The sequence below is a fragment of the Acanthochromis polyacanthus genome, chromosome 8, assembly GCF_021347895.1.
Source record: "Acanthochromis polyacanthus isolate Apoly-LR-REF ecotype Palm Island chromosome 8, KAUST_Apoly_ChrSc, whole genome shotgun sequence".
In the NCBI taxonomy this organism is placed as follows: domain Eukaryota; kingdom Metazoa; phylum Chordata; class Actinopteri; family Pomacentridae; genus Acanthochromis; species Acanthochromis polyacanthus.
In genome coordinates this window covers 16,650,730-16,657,889 of record NC_067120.1, presented here as the reverse complement: position 1 = coordinate 16,657,889, position 7,160 = coordinate 16,650,730, and positions in this window count along the sequence as shown.

Genomic DNA, 7,160 nt, shown 5'->3' with positions numbered 1-7,160 from the left:
CTTTGATGACTTTTGTCTTATCAAATTGTCTCATGAAGGTCCATTTAATGGCTGGTGTGCAGCTTTTAATCATATTACATGAGTTTTATCAGCAGATGAAGTTTTCCTGAAGGTCAAAGGAGAACTTTAAAGTCAAAATGGAGAAGTTAATCCTCTGAACCCAAAAACCTGTTGACAGGTTTAGAAGTCATGCTGTCTTTATGAATTTGTCAAAATTTCACAATTTATCAGACTGTAAAAACAAATGAAAGCATCATATTTTTAATAGTCCTTGAGCTAATCATGTGTGATGTGCTGTGTAATCAGGAAATTGAAGCTAATGTAAGCTTAAAATTGTGATATTCAAGATTCACAAAAATTGCATGAACATGTAGAACGCTGTTAATGTAAAAGTAATGGTAATGGTATGTGGGTTTAATTTGCTTTCAGGCTTAGTAACGCCTCTGGGCACTTTGATGAATGATGTGTAGCTTGATTCCAGATGTCTTCAGTTCTTGTAAAGAAAAAATAATCAAAGAACTTTTTTATATATATAATTTGTGGCTTTATGGTCATTTACATTTGCTGTTGACAATCGTGGCAGGAGGCATTGTGCTTTCGAGTATGTCTCTCCATCCCATTTTAATGAATACGATATTTCTTGAATGTCTTGAGTGAATGCCTTGTTGCAAGTTGTGTTTAGGTAAAAACAAACTTACAGCAATTTTATGACCAGGCAGTATTACTCCAGTGTACCGGCTGACCTTTTGGTCAAGAGAAAAACGAAGCTGGTATTTATAGCCTTCCATGTGTACTGACTGAGCTTGATTAAAACCTTGTGGAGGAAGGGAATATACATATACAAATCACAGGAAGCAATTGATTTGTGTTGCATGTGTGGGGCCATGAGGGGGCCATCCACTAATTTTGTCTCCAGCATTCTTTGCTATAGTCGACCTGGACAGAATTCTGGAAGACGGCTCAAACAAAAATGACACATTTCCTTATAGAAAAATTTTGTGCGAAAGAATAGTGTGTGTAGAAACACGGAGGGTAGATCAGGATGTTCCAGACAGAAATTGCCTGGAAGAGATTCAACGTGTTTGAATGCATCCCCTAATTCTGCAGGAACAGCTCATACCACCCACTGTCACTGCTACTGGTTCCCATCATCACTCTTTGGACAACCTCATGAGCCCCTCTGACATATTTCAGCACCACATGTTTTAAACGCCATCAGTTCTTTCTGCATGACACCATTTCAGCTTATCCAACACAACTTTAGTTCACCCCTCCCAGTTTCGCTGCATTGGTGTTACTCAGTTTAATCTTTAACATTCTAAGTGCTTCTACTAATTTGTAAACTAAAAGTCACTGGGTTTCATCAAACATTATCAAAAAGCAAAAGCAAAGATTTTTGTCTTTGGCCCAAGTAAATACTTTTTTCTTTGGAGGATGTCAGCAAAAACCAAAACATCTGCGAGTATGCTATGAGTACAAATATTAATATCTGTAAAAGATCCCAGCAAGCAGGGGACGTTCTCACAACGCTGACTAACATTACCTACAAGTTCTAACAATGTTTAAAAGGAAATATTTGATTCTAATGCTCAAAGAATGCTTTAAGTATGTTTATCATTTGTAATAATGTTCCAGTGAGATTAAAAGTGGCCTAAAATAGAACTTTTAATATTTAGAGGATGTTTGTTGTGAGGCTGATTATGCCGCATTTCTAAAACCAATGTTCAAAAAAATGTTTTCAAGATGTTATCAAGGCCTCCAGAGACACAATGTGTTGAAAAAAGGTGGAACATTTTGCCAGCAATATTCTGAGGATGCTTTGGGGATGTTGCTGTTGAGACACAGGAAACAAAGGAAGGACATTCTCAATGTGACATTCAGAAATTTTTTTACGAATAGTTTTAGAACATCTTCAGAGAACTTTATCCTGCCTTGAAGAAGAACATTCTGGGAATTATACAAAAAAAAACCAAACACCCGCCGAAAACATTACTAGAACGTCCCATAACATTTTTAGAACAAACAAAAGTCTATCTTGGATCCTGTTGGTGTCAGAATTAGGCATGTCCGTCTTTAAACCAAAGTATGTTAATTATGCTTGTACCGACTATCAAAGTTTAAATATTTATTCGCAAGTCTACACGTCACATAGCAACCATAAAATAACCAAGATGTTCTTCCAAACTACAAACAGGATGACAAATGACTTCTAATTCAGCTCTCCCTGCTGCTGGACAGAGCTCAACTTTCATTCTTACTTGTGCTTAAGCAACAGTGAGCACAGCAGATTTTACACCAAAAGATTTGCCGGTATGATATGTGGATGAATAAATAAAAATACATTTTCCTTGTGAATCTAACGATTTTTCCAGGTTTGAACAGGTTATTGCTGCAATAAATTGAAGCACTGTGGGCTGCTAAAGCCTCTCAGTCTACTACCGAGCTCCAGGATTTAAACCTCAAACTTTACAGATCCAGTCTAAGTTCTGTCCTAAATGTGTTTTTAACTTCCGAAGATCTTTTTTTTTTTTTTTTTTAATTGAAGGAATAAGTAACACATCAATTTTGAATCAGCCTCCTCTTATCGAATCTTAACAGTTATATTTGACACTTGCAGGGCCGGCCCTAGGACTTTGGTGGCCCTAAGCAAGATTTTTTTTGTGGCCCCAAAACATGCACAGGGCAACTACCAACTCACGTGCACAGCTTGTAATTGGGTTAAAACACACATACACATGATTAACAGCAAATATTTATTTTTTAAAAAATGTATCCTAGACAGGGACAAAATGCGAATCACACACTTATTGTGGTGTGGCCCCCTCTAGTGGATGTGGCTATAAACAACGGCATAGAGTGTTTATGCCAGCGGCGGGCCCTGGACACTTGTAAATAATCCTGAAAAGTTCTCTTGGCCATTCTGCTTTGCATGTTGACTGAGCTTTATTCCATTATATAGATTAATTTCAAATTAGCATACAGTGTCACATCCATTCCTTTCTGTTACAGGAATGCCTTTGCATGAATAAAAACATGCCTGCAGTGATAATTTGTTCATTCAGAAGCTCATCCGTGCATTGTCAGGATTTCCACTGTAAATATGTTTTGCTCTGACATGTTTGCTTTAATAATCAAGCAATTAAAAAAGCCCCTCAGCATATGCACCACTGGCTTTACCATTCTAATTGTATTAAACGCCGTGAACTTGCTGTCAAGGCCTGAAAAACCCTAACTGAACTGCAACATACCCACTGAAAAACTATGCATTTCCTATAAACAAGGAGATTGATGAATATGTTTTGGATCATGAATGAACATTACATCAAATGTCAGAGCGAAGCAAATCAAGCTTATGTGATTTAAAACAATCTGAGCTGACCAAAATGTACATGTTGTAAGACAGGCAAAAGAAAGACTTAAAACAGGATAAACTGTTCAAAATCAATAAAGATACAACACTAAAAATGACACAACCGAGACAACAACTTGTGAGAGCAATTTGTAAATTAAAATAAATAGAAAATACAAAATATTAGAGCCACAAAGAGAAACCAGAAACCACTGAAAACATGTACATCTTGAGGTTTTTCTTAAAAATGTCACGCAAGACAGAACACTTGACATGAAACAGAAATGACTTAGATCAGATTTGTCAAGGTACTGTGTTTAGGTTGTTATGTTCCACTGTCTTCCACCTGGAACAACACAGAGCCAGCAGAGTGCAGTGATGTCTAATAATATCCCCAGTTTGTTTTTACAATCAGCGTTGCTCTGGGTAAAAGAGTCAGTTCGTTAAAGGGTAGACAAAACTTTGGCCAGAAGCTGGGGTCCAGGGAGAGACCAAGTGGTTACTAAGAAAATCAGCATTATTTAGTGATGGGTGCATAAATGCAAACCACAGCTTGTTTCTGGTCATCAATGCAGGTTAAGATGAGTAGATCATTTCAAATACAGGATGATAACCTGATGGTGGCACTTGGTCCTCAACATATGAATATTAATATTTGGGCTAATGTCATTGTAATAAACAGTCAGTAACTTCCTTTACTATTTTCTGATTCAAATCCTGAGAATACCCATCAAATTTCATGCCAGATTTTGTTACTATGATGGTCAAAAACATACAAAAAATATACATCGCATCCAGTTCTTTGTGAAGGCTTCAAAAGAGTGTTTTAGACAATAGTAGTGCATGGTGAATTATGAAATTAAGTGAAGAAAATGTGGCTGTTTCCTTCAGCTGCATTTTACTAATAATACGAGATGAAGCAGTTGAAGGAACAAACACTGCCTGGCCAAAAAAAATTCCCCACCTGGATTTAATTAAGCAAATAGTTAAGAGCCTTCCGTTGGATAATTACTGCAGTGATGAATGTGTTTCAGGAGGCAACAACTTATGTAACCGTAGTTGATGCAGTTAGAAGCTTCTCATTTCATAAACAACCATGTTGGAAGACATATCCTGTGGTCACGGAAAGGATGTTAATCTGTCTCAGAAGGGTCAAATTATTGACTTGCATCAAGCAAAGAAAACACTTAAGAAGATGTCTGAAACTCCTAAAATCAGGTTAAGAACAGTCCAGCGCATTATTAAAACCTAGAAGGATAATGATGAACCATCATCTTCGAGGAACAAATGTGGTAGATCATGTGGTCTGATGTGTAAAGATTTATCCTGCCCAAAGTGACGGGTGCATCATGGGAAGAAGAGAGGCAGATGAAGTGATGCACTCATCATAGCTAGTGCCTACAAGCCTGTGGGGGTTAGGGTTATGATGTGGGGTTGGTCAGGTTCAGAAACGTTATGTTCCCAAAGAATGAGGTCAGCTGATTACCTGATTATATTTAACACGCAGGTCTTTCCATCAGTGGAGTTTTTTTTTTTGCCTGATGGCACGGGCATGATGCCAGGATTCATGGGGCTCACATTGTGAAGGAGTGGTTCAGGGAGCCTGAGACGTTATTTTCACATGTGGATTGACCTCCACAGAGTCCACACCTCAGCCCCATTGAAAATCTTTGGGATGTGCTGGAGAAGACTTTGCACAGCAGTGTGACTCTCCCATCATCAATATCTTAGATCGAAGATCATGATGAAAAGTAATGCAGCTCTGGACAAAAATAAATGCTGTGACCTTACAGAAGCTTGCCAAAAAGATGCCACAGTGAATGAATGTCACACTCTAAACTAAAAGCAGTCCAACAAAATATTGTAATGTGCAACTTTTTGTTTTGGCCGGGCAGTGTATGTAGCTGAAGTTGAAGCACTAAAAGAAGCTGAAGTGGTGAGTTTTAGGTCATTTTATCAGCAGTTGAAGGGAAAGGTTTCGAGTCATGCTTTCCACATCCATGAGTCCAAGTGATGTACATTTAAATATTATATGGACTACATGAGGCTTAGTGCAGACATCTGCACATCCTTCAAATTTTTGTGTCATTACAAAAAAAGGACACCAAGTCCACATGTGCTGGAAAACCAATGTGGGTAATTTTCATTTTGCTGACAACACGTGCAAAAAACATAGTCCTCCAAGGAGAAAGGATAGTAATATATTAAGAACATGACGCTTGCAGGTGTCTGCAACGTCTGAAACTAGGCATAACTCGAATGCAGCGACACTTAAAGTGCAAGAGCAAAAAGAGGTTAAAAATGTCAGATGTTTAAGTCATTACATGTTTTTTTTGTGTAACTGCAATATGATTCCAGCTAACGTAGTTTTAATATAATGATTGATTTACCCAGAATGAGATAATTTAAAATGAGATATTTTCAAATGTTATACATGTGGCTCTTCAAGTCATAAACTTTTCTCTTAGTTACTGTATCCACATAATAACAAACAACTAGACTGTCTGTGAGTAAATTGCATTAATCAAAGTAGTGTCCGCTGGGGCCAAAGACAAAACAGGCACTTACAGCATTGTAGTGTCTTCATGAAAAAAATATCCATTAAGCCTTTTCCCCTGCTGCTTTGTGCTCTAATTTCCGTGTGCCCTGAAGATGTATCTCTGCCCTAAATTTCACCACATGCCATATACGTGAGTATTCATAGTATATCCTTCCATCCAGTCTTGAGTTGAAAGGGAGAGCAATAATAGACAATTTGTGGAAGAGGATATTTCTGCATCCATTTCCTTAATGCTTGTCCCATCCTGAGCTAAAAATGAAGTGGCCTTAGCTTTAAAGTCACCCATGTTTTCTTTAACATTGCCACAAAATGCGTCCCTAACATCAATGTCATCATCTCTTGGATGAAAAATAGCAGATAGCCCAGATAAGGTACATCAATGACTTCCTGATTTAAACACAATCACTCCCTGACTCCATGGGAATATTGTGCTCCTTCTCAGCTTCCACTTTCATGTTTTAGCCATACTTTCAAACCACCAAGGAAATGTTAGACACGTAGTTGCTGGCAGCTAAACTTATTGCGCTCCCTGGCATATGGCCCATGAAAACGTTTCCTGATCTAATTAAAACTTGAGAATTCCAAATATGAAGCAGACAAATTAATCTGCATAGCAAATAAGAAATTATCCAAACACATATAGGTCTGCAACATTAATATACTGTATACTGACAACCTTTTGGCAGGTGCACAGTCATTCCAGGATGTTTTAAGGAGAGTTTTGTATATAATTTCCCAATATTGCAAGGAAAACAACCTCCAACCCTCCACTTTCTGGATTACCTCACCTCTCACTCAGGATGTGATTACTGTGAATTACTGAAAAGGTCACTGATGTTGTGTTCATACGCGAATGTTGTTTTTTTCCTCTCCCCTCAAGACTCGCATCCACCATTAACACTAACACCTTTCAGCACTCTTGTAGAGGGACCATTTGTTCAATGTCAGTCAATTTGATGAGGTGCTGATTAGCTTCGGATTCATCAGTGCAGTTTTGCTTGACAGGAAAACACGCATCTGTTACTGTGACACGAACAGGATAGAACTCTAACTTCATATTCATCCTGTTCCTGTGTAAGTTATTAGTTTGTTTAATGGATTTGCCTACAGTTTAAAAATATAACTGACACTGACATATACAACCACTGTTGTGTTTTCAATGCCGTGACGAAGTTGTGAACTCTAAATATAATTTGTAAGTAATTATTTTACATCTGTTGAACACAATTCTGTGGCTGGATCAGACATAAA